Below are 21,653 nucleotides of genomic sequence, written 5' to 3'. Positions count from 1 at the left end.
GAAATCCTATTTGTGTGTGCTCTGTGTAATTCATTATTCATGTAACGTGGCCGTTTACTCACCAAATGAAGAAGCATTGCAGAAATTCCTCAGAACTTAAACACAGAAATAATATATATATATAATGCTAGGCATTGTTCTGAACATTATATAAGTATTAGCTGATTTAGTCCTTTTACAACAATCTTCTGTTGTACTATTAAGCCCATTTCATATTTAAGAAAATGAGGCATAAAGAGGTTAAATAACATAGACAAAGCAAACAATGAGTTAATGGTGGTGAAAAGAGTATTTGAACCCAGGCAGCTTGTCTCTGTTATCTATGCACGGCCGTAAGTTTGAAGTGTCTCTGGGTTGAACCAAGTATCTGATTCCTTTGTCCTCAATGGGGTAGACTCAGCAATTGGAAGTAGGAAATGGGTTGCTCTAGAACTGGACATCAGCTGAACATCTGGGTGGCTCAACAGAAAGAAAGGAGAAAAAAGTAATGTAATAAAAGTCAATAGATTTCAAAGAATACATTTCTCTTTGGTAGAAAGAGTTAATTACTACTGGGAAATTTTGGGTGTTATTTAATATTTACAAAGCCATTTCTAAGAGAAAAGGCTTGAAATCCCATTGGGTAAGTCAATCCAAGTTATTCTTCAGCTGCCTTTAGTCCAAAAACACTTTATCACAAAATAAAACAGTAATAACCATGCATACTAATGACCCTGAGTCAACAAGAACCTCCCCCCACACACATATAAACACACACACACGAATATGTATACATTTATACAAGTCAATACATCAAAGATGTATGTGATCTACTTTAAAATATTTCCATTAATATCAAGTCAAAGAAATTGATGTTTGGATGCATCTTTGGGTAAACATCATGAATGTGAAATTCCTGATTCTTTCTATGTGACCCTCTGAACTGAATGTTTATAAAGTATAATATAAAATATTTTAGTATAATAAATTCACCTGCACCAATCTATTCAACTTCAAAAACTGTTGTTTACCATTCTTTTATCATCTGTACCTCTATCCCCTCTCTACCCCTCCTTGATTATTATTATTTATAATTTTTCTTATATACATTGTATATATACATTGAATTATATATATACACACACACATTGATAGAAATGTGCAAATCTTAGCGGCACAGTTTTGACTAATGCACATACACATGAAATCCACATTTTTTTTTTTTTTTTGAGACAGGGTCTCGCTCTGTCATCCAGGCTGGAGTACAGTGGCATGATTTCAGCTCTCTGCAGCCTCTGCCTCACGAGTTCAAGCTATTCTTGTGCCTCAGCCTCCCAAGTAGCTGCGACTACAGGTGTGCACCACCACACCCAGCTAAGTTTTGTTTTTTCAGTAGAGACGGGGTTTTACCATGTTGCCCAGGCCATTTTCGAACTCCTGACCGCAAGTGTTTCACCGGCATAGGCCTCCCAAAGGGCTGGGATTAAAGACCTGAGCCACCATGCCCAGCCCCACATACTTATTGTAATATAGAACATTTCACCAGAAAGTTCCTTTATGTTATTTCCTAGTCAACCCTCCATCTCTTGTGGTAGTCAGCCTCTAAGATGGCCTGCAATGTTTACCACCTGTTGATATCATGCCGCTGTGTAATGTCTTTCCACATTAAATAATGTTGACCAGGGTAACAATAGGATACTGTGGAAATGGGAGATGGAGTTTCTTTTTTGTGATTGGTTTGTAAATACATTGCAGACTTATAAATACATTGCAGATTTTATTTGTTTGTTTGTTTTGTTTTGTTTTTTTCTCCATTGCCCAGGCTGGGGTGCAATAATATGATCTTGGCTCACTGCAACCTCTGGCTCCTGGGTTCAAGCTATTCTCCTGCCTCTGCCTCCCAACTAGCTGGGATTACAGGCATGTGCAACCACACCAGGCTAATTTTTGTATTTGTGGTAGAGACAGGGTTTCACTGTGTTGACCGAGCTGGTCTTGAACTCCTTACCTCAGGTGATCTGCCTGCCTCAGCATCCCAAAGTGCTGTGATTACAGGCACAAGCCACTGTGCCCGGCCACCATTGCAAATTTCTCTAGGGGAAGCCAGCTGCCAAATTGTGAGGGCACTCAAGTAGCTCTATGGAAAGACCCATGTGGCAAGAAACTGAGGCCTGCTGTCAACAGCAGGGAACCAAGACCTTTTGCCAACAGTCATCTTGGAAGTGAATAAACCAGCCCAAATCAAGTCAAATCTTGAGATGAGTGCAGCCCTGGCCAATGTACTGACCTCAGTCTTCTGAGAGATCCTGAACCAGAACCATTGGGCTATATCAGTCCAAAATTTCTGACCCACAGAAATTATTTGATAAAAATTCTTGTTATTTCAAGCTGTTAAATTTGGGGTATTGGTTATGTAGCAACAGATACTACTAAACCCCTGCTATCTCTGTTCTGATTTTTTCGTTAAGATTAAATTTGTCTACTTTTGAACATCATACAAATAGAATCATACTGTGTTTTATTAAAAATAAAATTATGTAATTTAATTCTATTCTTAATAGTTTGAGCTTTTCCCTGAAAATTTGCTAATGAAATTTTTTGCTCACTGAATTACAAAAGAGCAGCAGCCAATGGAAAAGCACCTCTCAATTGCCTAGCAATTTCTTATTTGAGTGTGCATGTATGTACATTCAAATGTGTATGTGTTTATTTAGATTTTTAAACGTATTTTCTTTTTCTTTAAGAGAAAAAATTTCTTTAAATCTGTAGGAGTGACCCTTTTGAGATGTCTTACATAACCTGGTTTCCAAGAGGACCTAACTCAGGGCCTTGAACCTAGTAGGTGTTCAATAAATATACAATAAGGAAATATACAGTAAGAAAATAAGTAACTAAATCAATCAGTTACTGCCATCAATTCTGATTGCCTGAGTGGTAGAGGTTCAGACTGTGTGATCCTTCCTACTCGTGTTACATTTTGTCACTCACACTTCCTAAACTTTCACAACACCTGTACGTTGCAAATCATACAGATAGGTGTCAGACAGGGCCAACCTGAGCCTTCTGTAGCAATGAAAAGCAGCTGGGACCATGTCTTGCATCATTGTGGACGTAAAGCACATACCCTACTTAACACCTGCAGGCTTTGGCTGGTAATTCTGTCCTCAGGAATGTCAAGACTAAGTCATAAAGATGTAAAGAAGACAATGCCTCTTTTCTGAACATAATCTCTCTTTGCCAACCTCTCTGAATAATACTGTTATTCGTTTTGGAAAGAATATGCGATGTGTAATTCCACATATAGGAAAATGTAGATGCATTTTATCTACAGACAGTATACTGTGTGAAAACTATTCTATAATGAAAATTTTGAAAGAAGACTCTAGTCTGTTGCTTAGATGGTATGGAATTATAGAATCTGGCATTAGCAATGATGACTTCTTGGTAGTCCTTGGGCCATCTTTTCTCACACATTTGGGAGACTAGCTCAAATAGGAATGTTTACATTCGGTTACAGATGAATCATGAATTCAAAACATTGGGAAGATGGGCTTCCATAATAATTCTTAGAAAGCCAAGTTCACCTTGTGCTGATTTTAAAAAATCTTTTTTTAATAAAAACATGGTAAGTGTGTGTGTGTGTGTGTGTGTGTGTGTGTGTGTATAGAGAGAGAGACAATGTTTTGCTATGTTGCCCAGGCTAATCTTGAACTCTAGGCCTCAAGTGATCCTTTCACTTCAGCCTCTCGAAGTGCTTGGATTAAAGGTATGAGCCACCACACCCAGCCCTATACCTTTTCAAAAATATGTTTATCTTTCTTTAATTAAAAAAAAATTTAGGCTTATAATCCCAGCAATTTGGAGGCCGAGACTAGAGGATTGCTTGAGGTCAGGAGTTCAAGTGCAGCCTGGGTGACATGGCAAAACCCCGTCTCAACCACAAATACAAAAATTAGCCAGGAGTGGTGGTGCATGCCTGTAATCCCAGCTACAGGGGAGGCTGAGACATGAGAATTGCTCGAACCCAGGAGGCGGAGGTTGCAGTGAGCCAAGATTGTTCCACAGCATTCTAGCCTGGGCAGCAAAGTGAGACTCTGTCTCAGAAAAAAAAAAAATTGTACAGTTAAAAGTGGTTCATACTCATTGAAGCTGTTGCTAGGAGAGTGGAATGCCGAAAGCAGATAACCAAGACGTAAATTATTAAGGCTCCAAATATGATGGGACATGCCAAAAAGAAAAAAGAGCCAACTTGAAGGGGCTCCCATTGACTAAATCTGGGACAATTGGAACAAAAAAATTAATGATGATAGTTATGATCCATGAATAAAATAAGAATCCATGGACCCATGCTGATATAAACAAATCACTGAACAAACACATAAATGAAGGATTATGAAAAGCCATTTTTTAAAGTAGAATTCTTAGTAACATGCACAGGTTGATGGAAATAGAAAAATCATTATTTTGCAAACACCACAGTAATAATTGTTTTAAGATCAAGATTCATCAATGGATGATAAAATTAGTTCCTGAAAGTATTTACATAGTGTGGAAGTATCTTCCTGCAAGACAATCATTAGTTACAAGGAGAGAAATAGTAACTTTACAGTAGAAAAACCTGGCAGATACCACTTTAACCAAATGATCAGTTAGTCTCAAAGCTGAAGAAACACATTGATACCGTGCATCTTCTAACAAGCCCCAATGAAGAGGACACAAGATCATTTTTGTGGTATTCTTGCTAAAAAAATGCATAACCTGAATTTAATCATAAGCCAACATCAACAAGCCCAAGCTGAGATATGGCTATTCTACAAAACAACAGGCCTGTGCTCCTCCTAAATATCAAGGTCTGGAAAGGCAAAGGAAGACACAGAAATTGTCTGGATCAGTGCTTTAGAACTTTAGCATATATCATAAATACCTGGGAGAGCTTGTTAAAATTCAGATTGCTGGCTGGGTGTGATGGCTCACACCTGTAATCCTAGCACTTTGAGAGGCTGAGGTGGGAGGACTGCTTGAGTCCAGGAGTTCTAGACCAGCCTGGGTAGCACAACATAGTGAGACTCTGTCTCTAACAAAAAATATATATATATATATTTATATATAAATAAATAAATAAATATATATATATATATATTTTTTAAATTAGCCAGGTGTGGGGATGTGAGCCTATAGTCCTAGCTACTCAGGAAGCTGAACGTGGAGGATCCTTGAGCCCAGGAGTTTGAGACTGCAGTGAGGTAAAATCCCACTACTGCATTCCAGACTGAACAACAGTGCTAAACCCTGTCTCAAAAGACAAAACAAACAAAACAGAACACAGATTGCTGACCCCCCAATCCCCACTCAGAGTTTCTAATTAGTAGGTCTGAGATGGGGTCTAAAATCTGCATATCTAACAAGTTCCTAGGTGACAACACATGCTGGTGGGCTGGGGATCCCCCTCTTTGAGAACCAATGTTCTAGAATGGGCAAGCTATGGCCCATCAGCTACGTTCACCCTGTCTATTGTTTTTCTAAATAGAATTGTACTGGAACATAGCCACGCCCGTTTCTGTATACTCTATGGCTACTTTTGGCCAAGTTGAGTAGTTCTCATAGAGACTGTCTGGCCTAAAGAACACACAAAAATATTTACTATCTGGCCTTTTGTAGAACAAGTTTGCTGAACTGTGTTCTGTAATTTAGATTAACTAGGCAACATGACAATGTATGTGTGATCCTGTCTTGAATTAGAACCTACATAAGAAAAAAGGATATTTAATGAGACAATTGTCAAAATTTGAATAAGGTCTGTAGACTAAATAATGAATTTTATCAATACTACTTTTCTGGTTTTGGTTATCATACTATGATTATATAAGAAATTAACATTTCGCCCTGGCGCTGTGGCTCACGCCTGTAATATCCCAGCACTTTGGGAGGCCCAGACCTGCGAATCATGAGGTCAGGAAATCGTGACCATCCTGGCTAACACGGTGAAAGCCCGTCTCTACCAAAAATACAAAGAATTAGCTGGGCGTGTTGGCGGGCGCCTGTAGTCCTAGCTACTCGGGAGGCTGAGGCACGAGAATGGGGTGAACCCGGGAGGCGGAGCTTGCAGTGAGCCGAGTCCGCGCCACTGCTCTCCAGCCTGGACGACAGAGCGAGACTCCGTCTCAAAAAAAAAAAGGAATTAACCTTTCTAGAACCTGGATGAAGAGTATATGGGAATTGTTTGTACAATTTTTGTAATTTTGTGTAAGTATAAAATTATTTTGAAATAAACGTTTAGAAAAAACCTAAAACAAACAAAAAAACCCAATTTTTGTCCCTTATAAGATTATATTACATAAGTAATTGGGCTGAAACTGTGTTAACAAAGTGTACTTGAGCTATGGATGATTAGTTACCTCAATTTGAATTGCTCCCTGAATGGTGAGGAAAATCACACTAATCCCCCAATTACAGAACAAGCTTCAATCTATGGCTCAGTAATTGATGTTGAATTTTACCCAGAAGTAGAAGACATTCTTTCTGCATTTCATAAAAAAGAAGCAGTTCACACCCAACTGGCCTCTCAACTACAGCTCTTGGTCAGGAGATATTGCTTGTCAGGAGCTATATATATACACACATACATACATATATATGTGTGTGTGTATATATATATATGCATATATATGCAGAAGGATAGAAAAGAAGTGGGTAGAATTCACATCTATTCTAAAATTAACTCACAGAAATATCAGGATATATAGCTATATATATATATATATATCTGCAGAACTGTACCTGACTGGCTCATAGTAAACATTTTTCTATTATCAATTGCTCTCATTGATACTATTATTGTGCTTGATTTTGTTGTAATGAAACTCCCAGATTGTCAGCTAGTGTCCTTGTAAGGACCAAAGAGGTACTGTTTGGGACACATATCAAGGTGTGCCTACTTCAGGCAACTGAGCAACATGGAGATTCTGCAGTGTGGAAGAATTTCAGCTTCAAGTACACCTTGTTACCCACAGACTTCCCTGTAATCCATTCTTGTGTTCCTTTCCCACTTCCCCTAGCAGACAGATGGCAAAGAGAAATTCATTCTAATTTTCTTTTTTCCTCTAGCCCAGACCTTTTAAACTTGGTGCAGATTCTTTCTGGGAACCAAACACATCTGTGATTTGTCCGGATTAAGTAAATAGCTTCAACAATTTCTAATCTCACATAATTTAAAAATAACAATTTTCTTTTAAAAGGATCAGGGCAATGTGCAATTTTTCTCCTTTTACATGACTTTTTGCTTTTAGTTTGCACTAACAATTTCTCCACTGAGGTCTCAGGCCTGGTACTTAAGCCTGCCCTAGGCACTGAGCTCAAGGAAAAGCTCTTTTGAGTAATAATGGAGCTCCCACTGCTCCTGCACATGCTCCCTCCTCAGGAAACTCAGAGTGCTCTTTCCTCCTGATTAGGCATGGTGGGTGACCTGATGCTGAGTTTCTGCCCTCTTGAAATTTGACGACCAATGATAGAAAAGAAGTGGGTAGAATTCACATCTACTCTAAAATTAGCTCACAGAAATAAGTTGGGGAAAGCTGACGAAGTCTCTAGAAGCATATTCCACCCACTGCAACCTTCTTTCTCTTAGATGGATTGCTACTAATCCCCTTTTTGCACATTTTCTTTAGTCCTTACAATATTAATACTAATGTCAGGTAGGCATCAGTGTCCTCATTTTCTAGGTAAGGAAATGAAAGCTTAAGGATAAATAATTTGCCTTGGAATATTCAGCTTGTAATTCTCAGTTTGTTCTTATCTAGCTTATTTTTGCTTCATTTATTTATCAAAGATTACAGGTAATGTAACAGGAGCACTCTTATGCTTACTGAACAAGGCTTACAAGGAAAGCCTTTCCAATCATCCACTGCTATTTTCAAATTCCCTTTTCCACACAGATCAAAACTCATAACAATGCACACACACACACACACACACACCCTTATATAATAAATGATGCCAATACCAGCTCCTTCACACCCCAAAGATTTAGGGAAAGTCTAACTTTGAGCCTCAGCAGCCTCTTCTTCCAAATTCACACTTTCTCCCATGACAGTGTCGCTCATCTAAGGTTTTCTTTGGAAGAGAAAGCATCCTGCCATGTGGCTAAGGGCAGGGGCTGTGTTTTGGTAGAGAGGAGCAGAGATGACCTTTTATCCCAAGAGTGGGTGCTTTTGTTTGAAGGGAGAGTTGGCTGGCTGACTGCTTCATGTCCCCTTTGACCTGATGATGGAACTTGTAAGCCTTGGAAGCTGTCAAGGAAGCCAAACAGTTGCAACATCTTTGTTGGGTCAAGGGTATATCCACATTTCACAAGGGAGCACTGTATTGCATTTCAAAATAATTTTCTCAACAAACTTATTTTTTTGCCTATTAATTTTAATTTTTAAAAGTAAATGTAGGGATTGAGAATGTTGTGGTATGATAATGGCAATGTGGTTATTTTAGAAAATGTAAGTTTTTAAAGAGATGTATACTGAAATGTGTATGGATGAAATGTTATATAGCTTTAGCATACTCTAGCAACAATAACAACCAAAAAAACAGACAAAGCAAGTAGGAGAAAATCTTGATAATCACTGAATCTGGATGATGGATAAATGGGGGTTAGTTTTACTGTTGGTTCTACTTTTGTCTATATTTTTTGACATTTTTCATAATAATAATTTAAAAGAAAATGTGAAAGTGTGAGCCTGTAAGAGGATGTGTAGAGAAGGCAATAGGGTCATTTCCAAGGCTCTCCAGCTTCTACTTTTATGAGTATGTTTATTTTATTCTTTATAATAGAAATGTGAACTTACTCTCTGAGTCTCTGTTTTATTCATCATTTGTTTTACAGTCACCTATATTTTTAGAAGGTGGTAAATAGGTCATGAAATCCAACAAACAATGAGAAGGAGTGTAATTTCTAAAAGATTGGAACTCTATTTGGGTCTCTGTCCTGTTGCTTAGAGCAGAAGTTAAAGTATGTTGTTTAAGCATTAAATAAAAAGCAGATTTTTATGTAAAAAAGAACAACTAAAAACAGGTATAAGAAACACTTTGGTGTTTATTATAGGTGATATAATAATAAATAATGACATATGATACATAAGAGTATACAACATTAACAAAAATTATGTTAACAGAATATTATAAATATTGATGATAATGCTGTAGGTTATTATAATTTTCAGTATAAAAACATATAATAAATATTGATATCCCACCATCATGTTGATAGCTCTGTGTACAATTAAGGAAGCAGCAATAGGCCTTGTGATCTCCAGCCTTCTTTTAGGTGATGTATTAAGTCAGATTAGGCTGGGTTATGCTGTGGTAACAAATTTTGCTTGCTTACTCAACTCTGTGTCTTTCATGTTACAAGAGCTTGTGAAACAGACACCAAAACAAATATATTTCAGGTTGCCACAGCAGAGGACGAGAGAACTGTAGGGTCATTTGTCCCGAAGTAGGATGTATTCCTTTTACGTATTTGCCCATGGCTATTCAGTGAGCAGTAAATGTCTCTGCCACAGGTGGGTATATGACAAATGTAGCCCCACCCTAGATCTGAATCTGCTATCACTTCTGGCTAGGAAGATTCAAAAAGTCTTGGGAGAGAAGTTTTTTTGTTTTGTTTTGTTTTTTTGTTTTATTTTGTTTTTTCCGAGACGGAGTCTTGATCTGTCACCCAGGCTGGAGCGCAGTGGCATGATCTTGGCTCAGTGCAACTTCCATCTCCCGGGTTCAAGTGATTCTCCTATCTCAGCCTTCTGAGTAGCTGAGATTACAGGTGCCCGCCACCATGCCCGGCTAATTTTTGTATTTTTAAGAGAGATGGGGTTCCACCATGTTGGCCAGGCTGGTCTCAAACTCCAACCTCAAGTGATCCGCCCTCCTTGGCCTCCCAAAGTGCTGGGATTACAGGCGTGAGCCACCGCGCCTGGTCTGGGAAAGAAGAATTGTTTTTGTGGGATCTAGATTGAACAGTCTCTAGAGAAGCAGTGCTGGGAGTGGTGAGTTACCCTGCAGACAAAGAAAGAGCACTTAAATAATAAAGGACTAAATGTTTTAGAGATCAGTTTTGCTATAAAGCACAGGCCCTTTAGGAAACTCTGGGAAGAAAGACTGAAAATCTTTGTTTGTCAGTTTGTAGAGAGTCACATATAACATGCTAAGGGGTTTATACTATGGACAAACTTACTGAAAGTGTTTGAAACTTAAATTGATACTAGTATGGAATCAGAAGGGATAGTCTAACCATGCCATGCTATGGATAAGTGTTCCCCCAAACCTAGCAAAGTAAAGAGACTTGCCCACAGCCATATAGCTAATTAGTAAAACAACCAAGATTAACGTCCATTTTCTGAACCTAAATTCAGATTTGTGCAGCTACCCCATGATTTGAGAAGATTAATCTGGAAGTGGTACACAGCATGGATACCATGGTGGGGAGGCCAGAAATTTGGTGGGGGGGCAATTTAGAGGATATCCTTTTTTCTAAGTGAAGGAGAAAGGACTCCGAATTAGATCAGTTATTAAGAGAAACAGACGGAGAATTATGTGATTGGTGTTAGAGGGTCCTTTCTCATTCCTTCGTAATTCCATATACAAGGAATTGAGCTAAATTTATACTCCTACCTCTGATGAGGTTGGGAGGAAAAAATGAACATGTGTAGCTTCACATCACATTCTCTCTCCTTATTATCCTCCTCTGTTGTGCAGTGAGGAGGGACTGTGGTCAAACTTAGCTTCGACTGGGTGGATGAGTTTGAGTCTGTGTCAGGGAGGAAGTGTTAATTAGCATGCTCATATGGCCATAAAACAAGCCACATTTTTAAACTCACCATTATCAGTAAGAAAGCTATTACCTAGTTGCCATATGTGTCTTTCATGCGTCTTAATTCTCAATTGACTCTGAACTCAGGAGAAGAAAGAGTGGTTATTTATTATCCCCTTCAAATAGCAATAAAAGGAATAGAGGCTGTAAAAAGAGAATCATAGAATTTTAAAATGAAAAAAACAAAACAACACCTCAGAAATCATCCAGGTCAACACCTTCTATTTAAACAAAGAGGAACTGAGTTCCAGAAAGTTTGACATACCTGCATTTAAGTGTTGAGTCTACTTCAGAGATCTTTCTCCTACTTGATTGTGGATGAGATGGTAGTGGAAAAGAACAAACTATAAATAGAAATAAGAAACTAGCAGCATGAGCAGCAGAAAAATGGAAATGTCAGCCCAGAGCTATGAAGTTGTTTAAGATATTTAGTTTTCTTCAGGAAATTTTTCCGTTTTGGTAACCAAATGTCTCACTAATGCATTTATGCTTTCCACCTTTAATGGCATGTATTGAAAGTCCTTCCCCTCCTTCATGTCATGTAAACATGTACTGAGAAAATACAAGTAAATATAGAGAATGCAAGTAAATATATATGGCATGCATAGAAAATATAGATAAATATTTATGGCTTAATTTTTTAATAAAGATTTTAATCTAACTGGAATTTTGGTATATGGTTTGAATTAGGTGTTTAAATATTCATGTCAAAATATTATTTACTGGAAAACCCATCCTTTTCTCATGATTTAAAATACCAGCTGTATCATATACTACTCGTATATGCCAGGGACTATTTCTGAACTGCCCTTTTTGTCCATCAATTTGTCTGACTGCACCTTTGCCAACCCCACTGTATTGTAGGCAGTATTGGACTTCACATGAAAATCATCATAGTCAGCATGGGAAAAGGTCAGGCACTGGATTCCAACTTACTTGGAATCACTTAATCACTTATAGAGGTATGTCCATAACTTACAGAGGTATGTCCATAACTAAGTGAATGGACCCTCTTTGAACCTCAGTTTATTCATCTGAAGAGTAATAAGAATTATTCCTAACTGACAGAATTGCTCTGAAGACCAGAAAAAATACGTATAAAGTGCTTGCTACTCTTTCCTGCACAAAGAGGAGAGCTACCATTATCATTGGCTTCTGAATGATGGGGGAAAGAGATGAGGTTTGTGAGGGACACAGAGAAGAGGAAGCCCAAGAACAGTGCTTTGAAGGATACTTTATTTAGAAGAGTAGAAGCAGGAAGAGGAATCTGAAAGAAATGATGGAATGTTAGGAGAAAGAGGGGAAAAAGAAGTGGCAGGCTAAAGAAGGGAAAAAAAAAGTTTAGTCAATAGTGTCAAATATCTTGCATCGGTCCAGAGAGATGAGTGGTGAAAAGAGGCTAGTGTTTAGAGTTTCACCTTTTACTTCCTTTAAGATGACATTTTCAGGGTTACGCCTGGGCTGAAGTGTGTCATCATGGTTAACTCCATTTGCTTGTTCTTATTGGTCTGTTTATTTTAACTGACCTCATGTCATCTATCTGTTATGACTGTTTGTGAGAAACCAAAGTCAATTCAACATCAGCAATCACCAACTTGAGGGTCTTCAGGACCACTGCTACAGCTCATCCCCCAACCCAATAAAGCAAAGCCTAGGTTTCCTAAGATGACATTTATAACCCTCATGATTTGAGCCTAAGGACTGTCTCAACTTCATTCCCTGTTATTGTTTGTTAGGTATCTTTTGCCCCATTCCAAAGGAACCTGTTCTTACACACTGCTCTGCCTTTGCTCAAGCTACTGTTTACCTATGTGGAATGTTAGCTCCCTATATTCAAGGCCCTGGTCCAATGCCACTCTTTTCACATGGCCCTCCTTTTCTTGGCTAAAAGAAATATTCAATGTTTCATTTTCAGTCTTTCGAGACAGCCTGGCCAATGTGGTGAAACCTCATCTCTACTAAAAATACAATTAAAAAAAATACACACACAAAAAATTATCCAGGTATCGTGGCGTACGCCTGTAGTCCCAGCTACTTGGGAGGCTGAGACATGGAACCCAGGAGGTGGAGGTTGCAGTGAGCCGAGATCAGGCTACTGCACTCTAGCCTGGGCGACAGAGCAAGACTCCGTCTCAAAAAAAAAAAAAAAAGAAAAAAAATGTAATGGGAATTCCCAGGCCCTATCCCTCCAGTGGTCTAGAGTCTAGGACTTTGTATTTTCACCTGCATTCTAGCTGATGATGATGCAGTAGTAAGGGACTGCACTGAGAAACATTTTTGTAGTTAATTTTTTTTTTTTTTTTAGAAATGGGTCTCATTCTGTTGCCCAGGCTGGCTGGAGTGCACTGGCGTGATCATAGTTCACTGCAGCCTTGAACTCCTGGGCTCAAGATATTCTCCCACTGCAGCCTTCTGAGTAGTTAAGACTAGACGCACATGCCACCACACCCATCTAAGTGAATTTATTTTTATTTTGTAGAGATGGAGTTTGCTATATTGCACAGACTGGTCTTGAACTCCTGTCTTCAAGTGATCTTCTTGCCTCAGGCTCCCAAAGTGCTGGGATTACAAACCTGAATAACCAGGCCTGACCCATTTTTGTATTCTTTGAGGGAGTTATTTCTTTCTACTTTGTATTACACACTACATGTTTTGCAGAATGGTCTCTGGAACAACTTGTCTATATCTGTCCTAGCTTACACATGTTTCCAACGAATTGACATTTCTGTGCACCAAGGGTTTTAAAGTTGGAAAGGGGATCTGTGTTGGTTGGTGAGCCACACCCAAAGAGGGAAGCAGCATTAATTATCCATCTTCTTCTCCTCCAGCTATGGCTCCAGGGCAGGACCTTAACTTGTGCAAGAATGCTTCTTGCTCAGCATGACAGATATTGGTGACCACTTGAGCCACACAGATGGTCATGTAATCATCTGAACAGGAAGGAAAATCCTGCTGTAGTGTCAGTGGAATTGTGTAAGTGTAATTGTGTCAGTGGAATTGAGTTTGGGTGAGCCAGTCCAGAAACTGTTCTACCTAACTTTTTTACTTTGGAGATAAAGACTTTTGAGGGCAGGATTTGTGTCTAGTTTGTATCAGTCTTCACATGGTATTCAACACATTTTTGTTGAATGAAAAAGAAAGTAAATATACACTACTTTGATCTGGGAAAACAAGCACATGAATACTCTGAAGCCAATTCCAAGATGGGTTTGGAGGGAGTGACTTTGATTAAATGACTTATCCCCACATGTGCTCTGTTCTTTCTTTGTAAATGGAAACTTGTGATGCCTGTCTACTATGTATTTTACTTTTTAAAGAAACCATAAGGTATTTTAAACCTCTTGGCTATGTGTGTATTTCATAAACATTTTGCATTATTAATAAGCTTTTACTTACAATTCACAGTTATGTCTGCTAAATTCAACACTGTAAATCCACATCCAAGTTTATAAAGCATAATAAATTTGATGATTGCTTCTTGCATTTTGCTTGAAAAGGGTTACTCTAGCTATTTCCTTAATCATACTTCTTTAGAGGAATTAAGGACCATGGGAGACCAGGTAACAGAATTTTAAAAGAAATTTCTGTCAAATCTTGGTTCGAACCCCATTTTCTGCCCTAAGCTTCAGCTTTCTTATCTATAAACTGGAGTTAATACCTGCTTCTTAGGAGAGTGAAGATAAAATAAAATAATGCATGCAATGTATGAGGCTTAGCCTGTTATTATTTGGCAGATGCAAAGGCAGATACACTGAAAGGCTGAAATGGAATTGCTATTGGAAGGTGAACTAATCAAAAGGCACCTTCAAATCTGTACATTGATTTAGAAAATTTAAATCGCAACCTTTCTTAAATACGTAGTATGCGAATCATTGTACAATTGTATTCTGAAGAATAGTATCGAGTGGTAATAATTTTTATTATCTCATGCCACCTGGTGTCTTGACCAAGCTACTACAATCCGTAACTGTGAGTTTTTTGGGCTGGTGAGGGGGGTTTGTTTTATTTTGTTTTCTGAGAGATAAGGCATCTTCCATAATTATGAATTTTTAATAAAAACAATCCTAGTTAATATTACTAGACTTTTTTTCTGGAACAGGCACATATACATCTTTTACATGTGTTTACACGTGTAGATTAATTCAACACTTATTGAGCGATTGGTATGTACAAGTAAATTGTATGTATCATGTGATCTTGTCATCATGACATCCTTCTAGGTAGTTTTAATATTCTCTCCATGAGACTTGAAGGGTTAAATGATACACTCAAGGTCATTCAGCTAGAAACAGAACTGGTATCTAAACCAATTACTTATCTCACTGTGTCTATTACAGCACATAACAGTTAATTTACCCTAACTTATTTGTACAGCCAGTTTTCTTTTACAAGATGATCCTTTGAATATAGCAACCCTACCAAGAATCTTTAATAGAGTTGCTTTCTTTGGGGCTGAATGTTTATTCCATTTTAATTTCTCAATTCAACTTTTAGTTATATCTCTTTGAAAGACTTTTTTGTGGTTGCTCTAGGAATTGTAAGGAATTATTGCTCTAGGGATTCATTCTTAACATATCACTTCTACTTAGATTCAATATCACATTACTTCACGCAAACTATAAGAATCTTGACAGTATACTTCCATTTATACTCCATCCTTTATCCTATTATTGTCTTATATTTTACATCTAAATACATTACAAACCCCACAACACAGTGTTATAATTTTCACTTTATTTATTTTATTTTTTATTATTTTTTAAAGATGGGGTATTGCTATATTGCCCAGGCTGGTCTCGGACTCCTGGGCTTAAGCAATCCTTTAACCTCAGTCTCCCAAAGCCCTAGGATTACAGGAGTGAACCACCACACCCACCCACAGTTTTTACTTTAAATAGTCATCTGTCTTTTAATGGAATTAAGATGTGAAAAAAGATGATACCTTTTAAATGTCCTCACCTACTTAAGGCTTTTGATTCTTTTCACTCCTTTCATCTAAAAATCATTTCCTTTCTTTCATTTCTGATCTGGTAATTTGATTCTTCTCTTTTTTCTTGGTCAATCTAACTTAAAGTTTGTTGATTTTTTTTTTTTTTGATGTTTTCAAAAAACCTAGCTTTTGGTTTCATAATTTACTCTTTTTTCTATTCTTTATTTCATTAATATCTACTCTAATCTCTATTATTTCCTTCCTTCTGATTGCTTTAGACTTAGTTTATTCTTTTCCCCCGCCCCTAGTGTCTTAGGCCAGGAATTTGGGTTATTGGTTTGAGATCTTACTTCTTTTTTAACTAGGCATTTACAGCTGTAAATTTTCCTCTAAGCACTACTTTAGTTACATATGTTTTAATATGTTGTATCTTTGTTTTCATCCATCTGTAAGTATTTTCTAATTTCTTGTATCAGTCTGTTGTCACAGTCTTATAAAGAAATACCTGAGACTCGGTAATTCATAAAGAAAAGAAGTTTAATTGGCTCACAGTTCTGCCGGCTGTACAGGAAGCATGGTTGGGGAGGCCTCAGGAAACTTGCAATCATGGCAGAAGGTGAAGGGAAACCAGCATATCTTACATGGCTAGAGCAGGAGGAAGAGAGATGGGGGGAGGTGCTACACACTTTTTAAACAACCAGATCTTGTGATAACTCACTTTCATGAAAGAACAGCACCAAAGGGGAAATCTGCCCCCATGATCCAATCACCTCCCGCCAGGCCCCACCTCCAATATTTGGGATTACAATTTGACAAGAGATTTGGCCTGGGACACAGACCCAAACCATATCATTTCCCTTGGATTTATTTTTTGACCCATTTGATTTTTAATTTCATTCTTTATTCCATTGTGGTCAGAGGAAATAATACTTTGCATTATTTCTATTCTCTTTTTCCTTTTTGTTTTAGAGATGGGGTCTCACTATATTGCAGAAGCTGGAGTGCAATGGCTATCTACAGGTGTAATCATAGTGTACTACAGCCTGAAATCCTGGGCTCAAGTGATTCTCCTGTCTCAGCCTCTTGAGTAGCTAAGACTTTAGGTGCACACCACCATGCCCAACTCTTTCTATTATTTTAAATGTATTGAGGTTTACTTTATGGCCAAACTGTATCTTGGAGAAGGTTCTATATACACCTGAGAAAAATGTAGTCTGGTGTTTTTAGGTGGAGTGTTCTATAGATATCTGTTAGGTCTAGTTGGTTTACAGTGTGTTTAAGTCTTCCATTTCCTTGCTGATTTTCTGCCTTGTTCTACCCACTATTAAAGTGAGTTATTGAAGTTCCGACCATTGTTATAAAATTGTCCATTTCTCCCATCATTTCTGTCAGTTTTTGCTCCATGTATGTTGGTACTCTGTTGTTAGGTACATATATGTTTATAATTGCTTACATTTTCCTGATGGATTGACCCTTTTGTCTTCATAAAAATATACTTCTTTATCTGTAGAAACACTATTTTTGTTTTAAAGTCTATTTTTTTCTAATATTAATATAGCCTCTCTACCTTTCTTATGGCTGGTGCTTGCAAGATATATCTTTCTATTCTTATACGTTTAGGTATTTGAATCTAAAGTGTGTCTTCTGTAGTCAGCATTTATTTGGATCTTGATTTTTCATCCAGTCTAACAATCTCTGCTTTGTATTGTCTATGTTCTTTTTTTTTTTTTACCTCTGTTAAAATGATTATTTTTTCCATTTACCTCTGTTAAAATGATTACTTTTTCCTTTTTCAGTATGTTGATACGGTGAATTGTATTCCTTGATTTTCAGATGTTAAATCAATCTTGCATTCCTATGAATTCTTATGCCCATTTGACCTTGTTGTACTGTCATTTTTATATATTGCTTTATTATATTTGCTTTTTTTAAAAAAAGATTTTTGCATCTATCCTCATGAGGAATATTTGTAGTTTTCTTTTCTTGTAGTGTCTTTATCTGATTTTAATATTAGGTTAATGTTATCATAAAATGAGTTGGGAAATATTACCCTCTCTTCTATATATTGGAAGATTTTTTATATAATTGGTATTATTTCTTACTTAAATGTTTGGTAGAATTCACCAACGAAGCAATCTGAGCTTGAAGTTTTGTTTGTTGGGATGTTTTAAGGTATAAATTTAGCTTCTTTTGTAGATTTAGAACTATTCAGACGATCTTTCTGCTCTAAATAAAGCTTTTTCTAGACTCCCTCTACCTGTGTGAGCCTAATGTTGTCTGTTTATTTTTCATTTTCCCATACATTTTTAGTTTATAGATGTCCCTGTCCTAACTATGCTGTATATGTAAATTGTGTGTGTTTAATTTGCTCCCCTTTATTCTTTCTTTTTAAAAGAGAGGATGTAAGAATATTCAGATTTACAAAGCCAACATTTTCTACAGAAATTCAGAAGTACATTTAAGTAGTCTTCTAGTGGCAATTTTCCAGTCTCTGTTCAGAGGAAGTACTTTCATGGTGGGATTTTTTTTTTTTTTTAAATGACTAGAGGGACCACATGGGTACTTCCTGGGCAGGAAGTACCTGCCAGGTACTTCCAGCATAGTCGTTAGGTCTTTTTTTGGCTTCCAAGCATCAATTCTCCCTTTGGTTGGTAGCAGCCCCTTGAGTTATGTCTGGGAAATCTTTTTTACTTTGTATATAGTCTTGGTCAATAGGATACCCTACTGTTCCTTAGTCAAGGGATAGCAATGAACTAATCTCGTCTAGTCAGATTCTCTCTCCTAGAAACTGAATCTTGAGCAGCATCACATAAAGACGTTGGAGCCAATTCATCTTATGAGTTTTAATATTCTTACACATCTCTAAATTAACTCCCGTTACCTGAATCTCTGGGGCCATCCTGGTTTCTGTTCTTTCTGAGTCTGTTTGTTTCTTCAATTTTTGTGGGCCATCCTGTATTTTGAAAAGTAATCATAATTCTGGGTAAGTTAGCAAGAATTGATTTCAGTAGTTGTAACCTAATGACCCTACTTGATAAAAGAGTGAGTGGGGAAAGGTAGTAACTGTTCTTTTCTGGACAGAGAACACAGTATATATAAAGGCTGTTTGTTTTTTATAGGGTTTGTTTGTATCATAGGTGGACTATTTATATCAAAGACACTGGATGGGGGAAAGCTTATTAGAAATGCAGATAGTCTACCCTAGGCCTACTGAATAAGAATTTCTCAGCATGGGGCCTAGAAAATCTAAAATCTAAAATTTGAACAAGTTCCTCAGGGATTACTCTGAGAAGTAAATTTGAGAAACACAGCATAAGGCCACACATTTTGAAATATGAAAAATACAAACTGGAAAACTATAAACTGCTTAAACTCAACGTAGTCAGTTTAATCTCTTTGATCCTATGTTCTCATCTGTAAAGTGAGTGTAGTAAGACTTTGTCATCAGTTGTTTTAAGAGATTAAAATGTGCATAGAAAAGATTTTGGTGTTTCCTCAGTAGAGGAGAGTTGCATCAATTTTAGGTGTTTAGATTCTAAAACCTAAGTGCATGGTAAAACTTGTGACTAGGTAAAATTACAGTTGAAAATAGTTTAAATCCACAATAATAACGTGTAGCTACATTTATGCATCATGTTGTAGAAAATGCACTTTTAGTAAGTATATTACTGAGAATGTTTCCTGAAGAGTTAGGATATGTTAGAATAGCTGAACACCATGTAAAGTAGGTTTGTGATTTGAAGTCATGTTCTATTTTTAAAAGATACAAATATACATTCTTAAATTGTTTCTCAGTCATGCTCCAGGTCAAACAAGTATGGAAGAAGGGCAGGTGATTCTCCACGTAGTGCCATTCCAGTGACAGCTTATGGATGCTCTAGTTTCTGAAATGTTACTACCTGATGAGACAGAGGAAGAGAACTAGAGAAACGGCTACCAGGTATTAAATTCTTCCACCCAGGAATACCCATCTATACTTGTGGTCAAATTCATTGATTGGCAAAGCAAGACACATTGCTATGCTGGATTTCAGTGGCTAGGGAAGTTCAATCTACCTGAGTTCCTAAAAGCAGAGGGAATAGAAAGAAACATTGGTATCAATACTGTTTTCCACATGGGGTCTGGATATTGTATGTTTTGAAAGCTCCCTAGGTGATTCTAATGTGAAGTCAAGGTGGAGCACCACTGGTTCAGGGCTTATACTCTTTGAAAGAAAGGAAAGAATCAATTGCTCTACTTAAAGTATCGTGTTAATTTGGGTAGGTTAAATGTGTGCATTGTGTGACATTGGCTGACTTCTATTTTACCTGTGTTTAGGAGTGGCTTTACATGGTGAGGAGATCAAATTGTCAAGGGTCATTGGTGGTGACCACTGCCTGCCTGCCCCTGTGCTCTTCTCTCTTTTTCCACACTGGTCATCACCTGGTGTTCCCAATAAAGTTTGTGATGGAGGTAAGGTAAGATATGGGTCTCAAATTTCTTTTGTCCCAGTATTCACAATTATGTAAGCCCTAGTTTTAATTAAGCTTTGAGAAACGTGGCAGTACTCATAAATTACCTGGGGGAATTTTAAAAAATCACTACTGTTGGGCTGGTATGTATTTTTACAGATGAGTAGCTCTCTCTAAAACACTGTTTTCCATACGGGCAGATATTAATATTTGGAGCCATTTTCTGAGCCACTGATTGTATCTAAATCCTTCCACTGGACTGAGCCCAAACTTCCAATAATGTCACTTTTTGATGCCCTTTCTTCTGTCTATATAGCATGGTTCAAAGTGTTTGAAAGACTGATCACAGTGCATCTCAGGCCCCTGCAGGACATAAGAAGCCAGAGAGAAGTTGCTAAGATGCCGAGGAGTGGGAAGAAGGAATAACTCACATGCTAGATGGGACAGGTGGCTTAGATGAGGGATTGTCTTAAAATAATGTTGATTAAAACACTGTCTCTGGCACATGTGAGGCTCTCAGTACACACCAGTGAATGGTAGAATCAGAATTTTTAAAATTAGAAGTACCCTAAACCACCTGTAAATGAAGCATAAATCCTCCCAAGAGGCTTCCTGAATAGTGTTCATCCATTCTGTGCTTGACTATTTCAATGATAGAGAATTCATTACTTCCCATGACAGTCTACTTAATAAGAAGTTCTTTATATTACACTAGAAATTGCTTCTTCCTGTTTCTTATTCTTCCCTTCGGATCTAAATAGTAAATTTAACCCCTCTACAAGGGAGCCCATCAAACTTTGAGAGAGAATTAATACATCACTTTTAAAATCTTATCTAGACCAAATATGTCTAGATCTTTAACCCTTCTCCAACTGACTTTAGGTCATACAACAGTTTATAAAAACTCTTTAACAATGTAAACATCCTCCTAATAGTTTATCAAAAGTATTCATCCAGTTAGCTTCTGTTCTTGCAACCATGTCTCTGACTGTTATGCCCCTGCCCCCCAAAAGATAAGCTGAGCTTGACACTCCCCTACCCCAAACCCAGTACCTAACCCCTAGTCCTCAGAATTTAAGCTTATTTGGAAATAGGGTCATGGCACATGTAGTTGATTAAGTTAACATGGCACATGTAGTTGATTAAGTTAAGATGACGTTAGATTGGAGCAGTGTGGACTTCTAATCCAATATGACTGGTGTCCTTATAAGAAGATAGCTACACAAAGATGTGGAGACAACATGTGGTAACAAAGGCACATCCTGGATTTATGCAGCTGCAAGCCAAGGGATGCCAAAGAATTCCAGAGAACCAACAGAAGGGAAAAGAAGAATTTTCCTACAGGTTTCAGAGGGCACATGGTCCCACTGACACCTTGATCTTGGACTTGATCAGAATCACAGACAATACATTTCTGCAACCAGTGTGTGCTACTTTG

General features: G+C 37.5%; 1 long non-coding RNA gene across 2 annotated transcripts; it reads left to right on the top strand.

Moving 5' to 3' along the window:
* Nucleotides 1-1,321: 1,321 nt before the first annotated feature.
* On the top strand, nt 1,322-20,211 carry LOC105495562 (uncharacterized). Of its 2 annotated transcripts, none has more exons than XR_011623101.1 (4): nt 1,322-1,333; nt 2,749-2,817; nt 19,560-19,704; nt 20,082-20,211. It is a non-coding gene; the product is annotated as an uncharacterized lncRNA (long non-coding RNA). The 2 variants fall into 2 exon arrangements; XR_011623100.1 differs by lacking the exons at nt 1,322-1,333; nt 2,749-2,817 and adding exons at nt 5,610-5,773; nt 13,663-13,807.
* The last annotated feature ends 1,442 nt before the right edge of the window (nt 20,212-21,653 follow it).

The sequence above is a fragment of the Macaca nemestrina genome, chromosome 5 (assembly GCF_043159975.1).
Source record: "Macaca nemestrina isolate mMacNem1 chromosome 5, mMacNem.hap1, whole genome shotgun sequence".
Taxonomy (NCBI): Eukaryota; Metazoa; Chordata; class Mammalia; order Primates; family Cercopithecidae; genus Macaca; species Macaca nemestrina.
Note: the sequence above shows the minus strand (reverse complement) of the source record. Positions and strands in the feature narration are given on the sequence as shown.